The sequence below is a fragment of the Pistacia vera genome, unplaced genomic scaffold (genome assembly GCF_008641045.1).
Source record: "Pistacia vera cultivar Batoury unplaced genomic scaffold, PisVer_v2 Contig290, whole genome shotgun sequence".
Classification (NCBI taxonomy): domain Eukaryota; kingdom Viridiplantae; phylum Streptophyta; class Magnoliopsida; order Sapindales; family Anacardiaceae; genus Pistacia; species Pistacia vera.
In genome coordinates, this window is record NW_022196102.1 from 871,849 (window position 1) to 884,027 (window position 12,179).

The following is a 12,179-nucleotide window of genomic DNA, read 5'->3' on the forward strand; positions in this document are numbered from 1 at the left end:
TATTGACCATTGGATTTGTTTTTATAAAAATGCATAATTCCAATTAAAGAAACTTTATGGTTAATATGGCCTGGTATATTTGCAACTTGTAAGCAACTTGTAAAATGAAATGCTTGCTAATGTTCGCTGGTAACCTTATAGTTTCTTAGGGCGGCAACTTTATTAGTGCGGCTAAGCTCTTGGATTTTTGATCCAAGGGCTGAGATTCTTTTAAAAGAATTAAAAGTTGTGTGGAAAAGCCGGCTATTTAACAGAGCTCTGTGGTCTAGCAACTCTATTTCTTACTGATAAGATGTTCCATGTAACAAGTGTATGTCATATGTTATCTGAAAAAAATTATTTCAGTAACTGCACTGTGATTTTGATCTAGCATTAGAGCTATTTATGGATCATTTTATACTGGTAATATTTACAAGTCATATTTCACTACGAATTTGGCAATAATGTGACAAATATGATGTTTCATGCAATGTGTGATGATTTACATAAAAATTCATCCCATCCTCTCTTGTTGAAGACATAAGGTTATTTGATATTGGTTTTTTTATGTGATTTTTTGTTCTTTCCTTTATATTTTTGCAACAGTATTTCAAAGCTGTGGTAAGAGGCCTACTGGGACTCCCTATTGGTTATTCGCGTTGCTCCTTTTTATTTTGTCTTGTTCATTTTTTTAGTTTTTATTTTTACTTTTATAAATACTGTTTACTAGTTTTATTTAGTATAGTTTCTATTCGTGGATTTTGTATCTGTACAGATACAAATGTTTACCACGGTTGTATGTTTTCTTCCATTTAGTTTGAAGATAAAGCAGAACTTATGTTGCAACATACAATGAGTGATGTTGTTCATTCTGCTTTAGATTTTGAATGAAACAATATCTTTTTTCCATATTAATATTAGTTTTTATTTCCTTCGTTTGTAATGATGTGTATTTGATTTTGAAGATTGTTGGATTAGTTTGTTTTACAGTCTAAATAAGAAATTTTTGTGGAGCATTTAAATGTGGCTTGATGAAGATTCATAGTCTTTGTAGGTTCAATGTACTTCTATTGGAAATGTTTTTGTTATATGCTTTACTTTACCTGCTTACAAGCAAATTTGTGGCATATGTGTATCATTTTTTCCATCCAACTTGAAGATGGAAGGCAATGGTTATAAATGGGTCCTTAAAGAAACGTTTCCAGTTAAAATGAGTGATCTCCAAGTCATGTTTTTAGCTTTGGATTATAGTGTAACAGTCTTGTGTCAGCATTTATAGAAATATAGCTTGGTTTAGAGTAGCACTACCTTGTAACAATGCTTGGTAAAACAAAAGGATCATGTATGTTTTGTTTAAAATCTCGTGCGTGTCTTTATTTTTAGGCAAGGGTCTGTTCCCTTTGTTTTTTCTGCATAACGTAAAATAACTGATCCATCTTCTTCTTTGTAGGGGCTCTTGTAAATGCTTTAGGAGCTATTGCTTTTTGTGCACCTGTGGGCATTTAGTATGTGAAACAAGGGCGGATAAAAATTTGTGCCTTTTACTGTTATTATGAAAACAGAAGCCACAGTTGAGGTCAAAATGGGTTCACTCATAGTTCCTTAAACAACAACTTTCTTCACTGTCAGGTACACAAAGCCCCTACATGTTCTACAAGTGGCTTTCCTGTTTCCTTATAAAACTTTCTGAATTTTGCCTTTCTCCCAAAATAGAAAGTAAAACTTTAATATAATGGATAAGTTGGGTGGGGAATTCATTTCAAAAATTTGTTTTCAACTGTGACTTTGTTTTCAAAATTGTGGAGACAAAATGTGCCAAGATAATTTTGTATTAAATGTATTTAACCATAAATAACTTGTAGATTAATTGTTTATTGGTTTTAATAAAATTAAGGTTTTTTTTTTTTTTTTTGGAACAAAATGTGCATTGATCATGTCTCTTTCTTATTGGATATGGGTATATGACAAATACCTTTAATTGGTCTCTTTTAATGTCACTGTTCACTGTAAGTACATGACTCCTTTTGGTTTTTCCTGCTGTACTATAACTAGGAAATTGTGGTTGGAAGTCTGTTGAATTAAACCTTATGTCCTGTATATAATGCTGCACATACATTGCAGATATAAAATGTCACAAATGTTATGTGAAAGAAGTTTTCGTTCAATATCTTTTATATTATTATTACTCTCTAAAGTATATATATGTGTGTGTGTGTGTGTGCACAGTGGCAACAAGTTAGCTGCTTTGAGTTTTGTCAGACTTCATTTGTGTTATCCTATTATATATTACTGATTTTTTATCTTGTGTATTGGCAGTTTGTGCCTGCTGCTTCGGTATATGGTTCGTCGTGGGAAGATTGGCTACATATATTCGCACATACGAAGTAAGCCTTTGCACATATCTTGGTGGTTTATTCTCTGTATTTAGGCATTAATTCGTGCAGTATATGTTTCATTTATTGAAAAGGATATATAATTGCACAATAATTACTAGGTTTAGGATGTGATAGGAACCCACTCTAATAACTCAACAATTTGGGCTGGGCCATGGGTCTTTCATGGGCTTGGGTAGAACTCTCCTTGGAAAACCGGCTTGCCAAGGGAGGGTACCCAAACCTTTATAACCCACATGCCCACCCTTTTCCCTTTCAATGTGGGATCCTAACATTCCACCACGCTTCCGCAACTGACGTCTACGTCGGCCTCTTTACCCCCGTCGGCCTCTTTACCCCTTGGGTGACTACGCGGATCCCCTTTCCCTCGGGTCTCCATGCCCTTTCTCGGAGTAGCAGCCCGGGCCCAAGGTTAGCCTGCCACGGGTCAGCCTGCCACGCGTGCGCTGTCACATAGGCGCAGGATCATGCTCTGATACCAATTGATAGGAACCCACTCCAATAACTCAACAATTTGGGCTGGGCCATGGGTCTTTCATGGGCTTGGGTAGAACTCACCTTGGAAAATCGGCTTGCCAAGGGAGGGTGCCCAAACCTTTATAACCCACATGCCCACCCTTTTCCCTTTCAATGTGGGATCCTAACAGGATGCATACAAGGTTGTGATGTGTTTGTACCAAATCTTGGGGTGAAATCATAATTTAGCTTCCCTCAATTTTGTTCATGGAGTCTGCATGTTGGACTCCGCCATTAATTGGAGTGTGTTTTCACAGACGTCCATTAAACTGACAAGAGAAGTACACATTGATAGTAATAGGATTTGTGTTTTGTTTTAGCTTTGTTTCTGTTTTCTCTCATGCTTTATTGGATGAGGAACTTTATTGTATTTTTCTTAAACTTAATGAAGCTCAATAAATGAAAATATTGAATGAAATCAGTTAGTTGAAGTGGTCCTACAATTTTTACTCGCTGATGTGAATTTGAATCTATTTACTCTTTAGGCCAAATGGATCTGTAGACTATATGATTTGTCTACCAGCCCATGGAGCTGTTATTGGAGCTTGGTTTGGAGCTGCTATTTACTAGTCGAGTCAAGTATGTGTTCTTGGATTTTTCTCAGAAATAGAGCTGCTTTTGGTTTTCATTCTTAAAGTATGATTTGTTTTAGTGGGTAGGGCTTGTCTTTTGGTACATTCTTGTTGGGGGTTATAGTTGGTCCAATGCAAAGATAAAAATTGGAAAATCTGTTTATTCTTGTTTGTGCTATGCAAAATGAGCTTTCATTTACATGAAGTGCTTCTCGTGTTGCTACACATGTTCTTAACGAGCAATTGAAAATTGAGAAATTGAGCGAAAGCTTAGAATCCAGAATTCCCTTGCATTGTAAGTTGAAGGTTTATTATTTGAGCAGTTGAGATTTTTCATTCGTTTGTTTATTTACACCCTTGTGAGATCAATTAGTATAGAACTCATCCACTTCGTTTAGAAAGAATTTATAGGCTTCTCATTTATAAATATATTCCTTGAATTTTATTGTTTGTTTCTTTCTAATTTTATTGTTTCCCCATATAACATTTATATAGGTGTGATCAAGCTGTACCTTGTTTTTGTCTTCTGCAAAAAGCATACGCAAATCTCCCATATATAGAAGGCAAACAGATCTTCCTGCACAATCAAAGACCTAATCATAACTCTAGCAACTCTAAAATGAATGAGCAGTAACATGGAAGCAAACCTGTGTGAATTTGGAGGGCAAGAGAAGAAGACAATGCAGCCCTCAAATTAACAGAGTTTGTATTTGCAATATCCAGATTATCCACGAGTATGTGTACCTGCACAAGCAACACCAAGCTCCCTGAGATTAGTAAATAGTACTAATATATGGGACCACAAACTCAATTTTCAGATCTCAAGTCATGATTAAGAACCAAAATCAGTGCAAATAAAGTAGAGGATAACTAATGAAAAGCACAGTTCAAGAGGAGGAATTAAGGATAATTAGCTAAACATAAGATCTCCTATCCTATCACATGTCAAATGACATCTAAGCAGATTATATAGAAAAAGAAAAATGTTAAATCCAGGGCTGAATTTGTTAGGGACTGAGCACTACATGATTAAGGGAAGACAGGATAAGCAAGATTTTGTTTCGATTTATTTATAAGCATGAAATCTTATAAATTTTCTGCAAATGATCAATTACAAGCTTGTAAGAGAAATCAATTTGTTATATGGAATTGATTATGGACTTCTATTGTGGCCCTGAAAAGCTTTCTTTTTTGGGCCTGAGAAATCAATCTTCATGGGCTAGAGTAAAATTAAACTCACTTGGACAGACTTAAGTTAACAAATTTTTCTCACCCAAAAAATGGCTTAACGACACTTTCCACCTTCAAACTTTTAAAATATCATTTTACTACCCAAAGTACAAATCTTTTAGTAATTTTCATTGTGAGGAAGGGCAAGATGGTCAAAGGTCAATTATAAGTGAGGGTAGGATGGTCAATTAACATTTTGCATCTGAAATCAAAATTTAAAATTCCAGAAGAGAACGAATGGTGAAGCGCGGCAATTCACGGTCGACGAATGGAAAGTAACCAAGTACTAGAGTTTGAGGGGTTTTGAAGAGCGGATATCAAAGGTTGAAAGGGTGGTGGAAGATTGGATTTTGGCCACCAAAATCAGGCGGATTCGATGCAAAAATAGTGAAACCCTAGGTGGTGGAGAGTGGCGAATGGCGTGCAGTTGGCATCAGGAAGGTTGAGGGTTTTGGAGATGGGAGGCCAGTGAGTTGATTGGTTGTCTTAAAAGGGATTTCCAATGCCAAAGTGGTCGGAAAAGGGCAAGAATCACACAAACCAACCGTGTGCTTTTCTGGTCAATTTCTTTATCAAAAAGTGGCTCACCAGCTCTTCCTCTCTAAAACTCCCAACATTTTTTATCCTATTTACTCACCAATTGCCAACGATTGAAGCTTCCCACCTTATTGTTTGTGGTTTGTTTGTTGATTTTTCAGTCTCTGGCACTCTCAATGCTTATTGCAATTACTGACAATGAAGAGGCTAAGAAGAGAAGAGAAGAAAAAGAGGGTTTCCTATTCAAGCCCACTTGGTAGAGTGTGTTTTGGTTGGTTGGTCAGGGCCTTTTGTCGAACAGTTGGCAAGTGGGTGTTTGGTTGTTGTTTTGGGTCAATTAAGGGCTAGAAAAGTGGGTGGGGGTGGTGTAAAGGCTGCTGGAGTGGTGGTTGTGGCTGTTGGAAGGGATGGGTAGTGATGAGAGGTGGTCTATGAGCAACTTGCAAGCTACGCGTGCTCACGGGCAAGAGAGGGGTAGGTTGGTTGGGGAATTTTTACGAGCATGTAATGGACGTCCAAAAAACGATCATGGATGGTAAACAGGGAGTGGGGAAAGTTGATTGGATGGTGGATTTTGAGGAGGGCATGAAGGGTGTTCCAGTGGTGGTGGAAGGGTGAATTTTCGGTGTGCCATTGGCCGAAAACAAGCCTAAAAGATAAGAGTTTGCAGAAAAAAAAAAGTGGACATTTTTCAGCAATTAGAGGGTGAAAATGGGTGGGGTGAGCTCGGTTACAGGTTAATTTCGTCTTCACAATGAAAATCACTGTATTTAACGGAAATTGTTAACATAATATAATATTTGGGTAGTAAAGTGGTGTTTTAAAAGTTCATGGGTGGGAAATGTCATTAGGCCATTATTTGAGTGGGAAAAAGTTGTTTACTCGAATGTTATAATGGGATCTCTATCTCCATAATGTTATATACGCGAGATGAATAGACAAAAATACCCTTTCATAGTTAAGTTTTATGGTCTAAATTCAAAAAAATGGGAGTAACATTGGACGTTTATGAAATAAAGAGAAAAGAGGGGGGGGGGGGGGGGGGGGGGGGGGGGGGTGTGAAGTGATCTTTTACAATAGATTGGGGTAAAAAGTTCATTCGGCGTAAACAAAAATAATGAAAACATCATAGCAAATAATTCTGAATCTAACCTACTTTTGAAAGATAATTTTCGCTATCCACGGTGAGTGGGGACATTTCTACTTACTTTTAAAAGATAAATATGATACTTTTAGAGCAAATAATATTTTCTTGAGTACTGCTAAATGCTATTCGCTCTTTTCAACACCGCGTGGTCTCTGTAAAGCTAAACCGTTGGCACCAAATTAACGAATAGAGCACCTCATTTTACATAATTGAACACCTTTTTGACAATTTGACGCAAACTTTTGACAAGTTTCAATGAAAACATCATTTCACTACTACTTTATTGAAAGAATTTTTTGTGTACATCCACAGACAAGCATCTTCTGGGCGGCAAAAACTATGTATTATGATGGAAATGAATTTACTATGCTAATCTTGTGGGCAGCTTTATTTTGGTGCTCATTTTTATACTCTCTTTCTCTCTCTCTCTTTATACAAACATTAACATCTAGTATAATACTATTGAATGATTAGTGAATAGTAAGTCCAGATGTCACAATGTAATTGGTCATAGTGATTAGTCATTTAAAGACACAGACATTGGCTGTAAACAAGAAGACTAGACTGAATGAAAAACTTCTTTATTCTCTCTGAAACCTATATACAATTTCTAACATATACAATTCAGCTATCAAAGAGCCCTATTTTTCACTACAAAAGCAATTAAATTGAAAAAGCAATTAAATTGAAGAAGCAAGGCTCTTGCAGTTTTGACCCTTGAAATCAGGTACCTATTTTTATTTTTCTTGTGTTTTTCTTGATGGGTTCTTACTCTTTTACCTTGTGATCTTGCTTTATTTATATATATAAAATGTTAAGCATTTGATGATATGCTGTATGGCTTCTGGGAGAGAACACATATAAATCAAGAAATAATAGTAAAGAAGATGTATGTTTTGGCTTAGTCTTCTAGAAAAGCAGGTGGGGGTGATAAAGTTAATTAAGAAATTAAGAAAGTTACTGCTTAATTTTTTTATTTTGTTTAAAACCCGGTTAATCGCTTTTTCGAACCGATTTTTCGGTTTTGTTTAAAACCAGTTCAAGCAATCAACCTTTTCAGTTTCGGTTTGGATTCTTTAGTTGAGTTGGTTTTCCGGTTTGATTCAAAGAATGAAACGATTTTGAACACCTTTGAACTTCACTTATTAAAAGGAATTAATAACATTTACTTAATTAACTATTTCTTCTTGTCTTCAGTAAGCTTCTTGGCTCGTCTATCTTTCATCATATTTAAAGATCAAAGTTGTAAACAGTTAATTCTGGTACGTTATCTTTGATTAGATAACATTATTGTAAACAGTTGCGTAATATGATCCTTGTTATTATTATTATTATTATTTTTAATGTTATTTATAAGCTTCTCATATATAAGTACTTGAATTTTATTGTTTGTTTCTTGTTAACTTAATCTCCATGTAATATTTTCCGTCACTTCTTGTTTCTTAACTATTAATATTATGGATGTCAAGTGTAAATAAAGGTTATTCAATTTTTAAGCTGAATTGCATGTTCCCACCCCAGGTATCATGAATGAACATTGGTACTCCTAGTTTGAGACGCATTTTTTTTTTTTTTTTTTTCTAAATGGTTTATTTTATTTACACCCTTGTGAGATCAATTAGTATTAAAGTCATCCAGTTAATTCAGAAAGTATTAAAAACTCCTCTGTTGTTAGTGATATGCTAGAGTTTCATCCAATTTAAAATTCAAAAGTTTGTGTTACCCCTCTGGTCACTTTACCAACTTAAAACAATATTTCTTTTTTATTCCTCAGTATATTTATAAATCATTTAAAAATTATTAAAACACTAGAATAGTTTCCACACAATTTATGAGTCATTTAAAAAATTAATCTTAATTGTTTTGGAGGAAAAGATTAGTAACAAAAATCATTATTTTGATGGTTTGTGACACTACCATTAGCTCTTGTAACAATTTTCCTTGCATTTATATTCAATATATTAAAACCTACCTAACTTTAACTATTGCTAGTTTAGTTTAATCCATTACAATTTCTTGTAGAAAATGGTAACTTCAAACAAAAATATTGAGGCAACCCTAACTATTTGTGTACAGGGACCAAACTAATGGAGGCTATCATAGGGCCAATAATTGAAACTCTGAAATGCACAGGCCCGCCGTTATGCAAATATGTTCGATATTATAGGAAGCTTTATGTGAATATGGAAATTCTGAAAAGAAGATTAGGAGAGTTAAATAGTCGAAAGGAAGATGTTGAACTAAGGTTGAGCACGGAGTGTAATATGGGGAAATTACCTAAAGCTGAAGTCAATAATTGGTTGCGAAATACTGAGAGGATCAATGAGGAAGTAGAAGATATTGAGAGACAAGTTAATATGGTGAAATATTTTTCACGTGCACGTCTAGGAAAGCTTGTTGACGAGAAGATTAAAGAAGTGAAAGAACATCACCAAAATGGTGCATTTGAGAGTTTTGTTATTGATGCACCTCCAACTGCTGGACTGGTACTACCAACAACAATATTAGTAGGTGAAACAACGGCACAGGAAAACATGAACGAAATTTGGGAACTTTTGATGGGTGATGAGGTGATGAAGATAGGAGTTTGCGGGATGGGGGGAATCGGTAAGACAACTGTAATAACTCATATCAATAACAAACTCCTCAAGGAGACGAATAAGTTCGAAAAGGTGATTTGGGTCACTGTATCTCAACCACTTGATCTTATGAAATTGCAAGATCAAATTGCAGATGCATTGAAAGAAGATCTTCCCAGAAATGCAGATAAAAGGATACGGGCTGGAAACTTATTGAAAATGTTGGAAGGAAGAAATATTGTCTTGTTATTAGATGATATATGGGAAGCATTTATGCTTGAGGAAGTGGGAATTCCTGAACCTACAAAAGACAGTGGATGCAAATTAGTGATAACAACTCGTTCACAAGATGTATGTCGTTCCATGGGTTGTAAAATAGTCAAAATGAGGTGTCTCTCAGATGATGAGGCATTGACATTATTCATTGATAAAGTGGAAGTTAATATTTTTGAAGTTCCAACTTTAAAAGACATTGTGAAACTTGTGGTCGAACAATGTGCTTGTTTACCCCTTGCAATTGTCACAGTAGCTGGTTGCATGAGGGGAGAATATGACATTTGTGAAGAAGGAATGCATTGGAAGAATTGTCTGAAAGCATACAAAGTGTCAAAGGCATGGAAACAAATGTACCGAGGCAATTACAGTTTAGTTATGATCGCTTGAAGAGTAAAAAGGTGAAACATTGTTTCTTATATTGTGCACTATATCCCGAAGACTTCAAAATCCCGAAAGAGGAGTTAATAGATTATTGGATTGCAGAAGGACTGGTAGATGAAAAGGCTAGTATGCAAGCAACATATGATGGTGGTTATTCTATATTGAATAGACTTGTAAAAAATTGCTTGTTGGAGACTGCCGATGATGGAAGGTGTGTAAAGATGCATGATCTTATAAGAGAAATGGCATTGTACATTACAAGCATGAGTCCTTTATTCATGGTAAAAGCTAGAAAGGAACTGCGAGAATTACCAAGGGAACAAGAATGGAAAGAGAATCTTGAAAAGGCTTCATTAATGATGAATAACATACTAGAAATTCCTCCAAATATGTCACCCGATTGTCCAACTCTTTCAACTTTGCTTCTACGAGAAAATGCTTTTTATAAAAGTATTCCTGAATCTTTTTTTGTAAGGATGCAAAGGTTGATGATGCTCGATCTCTCCTACACCAGTATCAAGAAGTTGCCAGATTCTATCTCTCACTTGGCGAATCTCACAGCATTGTTGCTTCAATATTGCCAGCATTTAAAGCATGTTCCTTGTTTAGCAAAGTTGGTGTGTCTTCGGAATTTGAACCTTGAGGGAACTCGAATAACAGAAGTCCCTGAAGGTATGGAGATGCTGCAAAAGCTTAGATACCTTAATCTTTTTTCAAGGTATCTACAAAAGTTACCAGTTGGGATGCTATCTAAACTAAGTTGTGTCCAAAAATTGAGAGTGTATTGGGGATCCAAAACTTCGAAAGAAACGGTTGAGGAGGCGTCAAAATTGAGTGAATTAGATACTTTCGAAGCGTTCTTTGAAAGAATAGAAGACTTTAAGATATATGTCAAATCTTTAGGAAGTGGAGGTCCAAGACTTAGAAAATACAGTCTTACGGTAGGATCACCACGATTAGCTTCTAAAAGAAAACAAAACATGTGGTATTTTTGTTATTTATTTTGGCCCGAAGATGTTGATGCTGATAGAAATGTAGTGTTTGATGGTAACTTCGTTGCGCCCCCAAAAGACTTGCAGTGTCTAACTCTACATGATTGCGATAATGTAAGAAGCTTAAGTGATGTTCTGTCTAACGAAGGAGAGTATTCAGATCTTAAGGGGATAATAAGATTAGAGGTGAATGATTGTTCTAAAATTGAGAAGATAATAAGTGAGGAAGATGGAAGGAGTAATACCATGGGATTCACTCTAACTCTTCCTACATTGAAAATATTGAGATTGTTGGATCTTCCAAAATTGAGTAGCAATGGAGTAATGGTTTGTGATTCTCTCGAGCAAATTGAAGTATGGAGGTGCCCAAAACTGAAAAGGCTCCCTCTATCTCTTCCTCTGCCTGCAATTAAAGAAATCAAGGTCGAAGAAGACTGGTGGAATTCATTAGAGTGGGACAATCCCAATGCAAAAAACGCCCTACAACCTTACATCAAATATATTGATTATTGAAGCTGTGGAACAAAGGTAATTAAATTCCGTGCCCTGCCCACTAATTCATAATGTTGACTGTGTTTGGTGGTTCTTTCTTGTTTGTGATCTGATTCATCGTTGACTTCTTTTGTTTCACTATCACTATTTGATTCCGTAGATTAAATTTTGATGCCACTCAGCAAGAATTTATTAATAACATATTATTTATTGCTCATTTATTTAAAATTAAATCATTTGAATAATATAGTAATATTATTTGCTGCTTGAATAACAAAATGCCATATTTCAAAATATTTAATTGTTTTTACTTCTTTTATATTCAATTAATTGTTACTAATAATGCTTAAAAACAATTAATTATGCTTTTTAATTTATATTTCAAAATGTTTTTATTAATATAGTAATATATCATTAATTGTTATTTATTGCTTAATAACAATTAATGCTTTTTAATTATATTCAATTAATTATGTTGGTATCTTTAAAGTTTCACCAAATTACAAAAACACCACTTCCATTAAACGCATCGTTTCAATTAAATAGATAATAGTTTGACCCAACGTGTGCCCCACTGCCCACAACACTGCCAGGTTAGCGACAATGTTTCTACTTCTTTTATATTCTCTACAATTAATGCTTTTAAATTTAATTAGAATGATCAATTATGATACTATAAGAATAATTATATTCAATTAATTAATTATGTTGGTATCTTTAAAGTTTCACCAAATTACAAAAATACCACTCCCATTAAACGCATCGTTTCAATAAAAGATCACATAGATACCAATAAATACTAAAGCCTTCAAAAACGGGGGAAGTTATTAAAAAGACATTTGAAGTTTACATTTAATTAAAAGGCTATCAAGTTTTGAAATGTTAACTAAATAGCCATATTATTGATTAAGNAAAGCACTTATGTTGTTTGATATTTTTATCAATTCTTTGTAACTAATGAAATGTACCTGTTTCAAAGTTGAGGGCTTTTAATATATTGATCTTTCTTCTTTAAGAGGCACAAGGCAGCGGGTTCCACTCTTAAAGAAGAAATTTAATTCCATTCATTAATTCATTCCTACCAC

The 12,179-nt window shown here is 34.8% G+C and overlaps 1 long non-coding RNA gene and 1 pseudogene across 2 annotated transcripts; both read left to right on the forward strand.

Moving 5' to 3' along the window:
• The first annotated feature begins 1,500 nt into the window (after positions 1-1,500).
• On the forward strand, positions 1,501-4,013 carry LOC116134686. Of its 2 annotated transcripts, none has more exons than XR_004128792.1 (4): positions 1,501-1,608; positions 2,296-2,363; positions 3,374-3,467; positions 3,956-4,013. It is a non-coding gene; the product is annotated as an uncharacterized LOC116134686 (long non-coding RNA). The 2 variants fall into 2 exon arrangements; XR_004128791.1 differs by lacking the exon at positions 1,501-1,608 and adding an exon at positions 1,931-1,985.
• Positions 4,014-7,048: 3,035 nt separating this feature from the next.
• Positions 7,049-11,266, forward strand: LOC116134675 (annotated as a pseudogene).
• Positions 11,267-12,179: the final 913 nt, after the last annotated feature.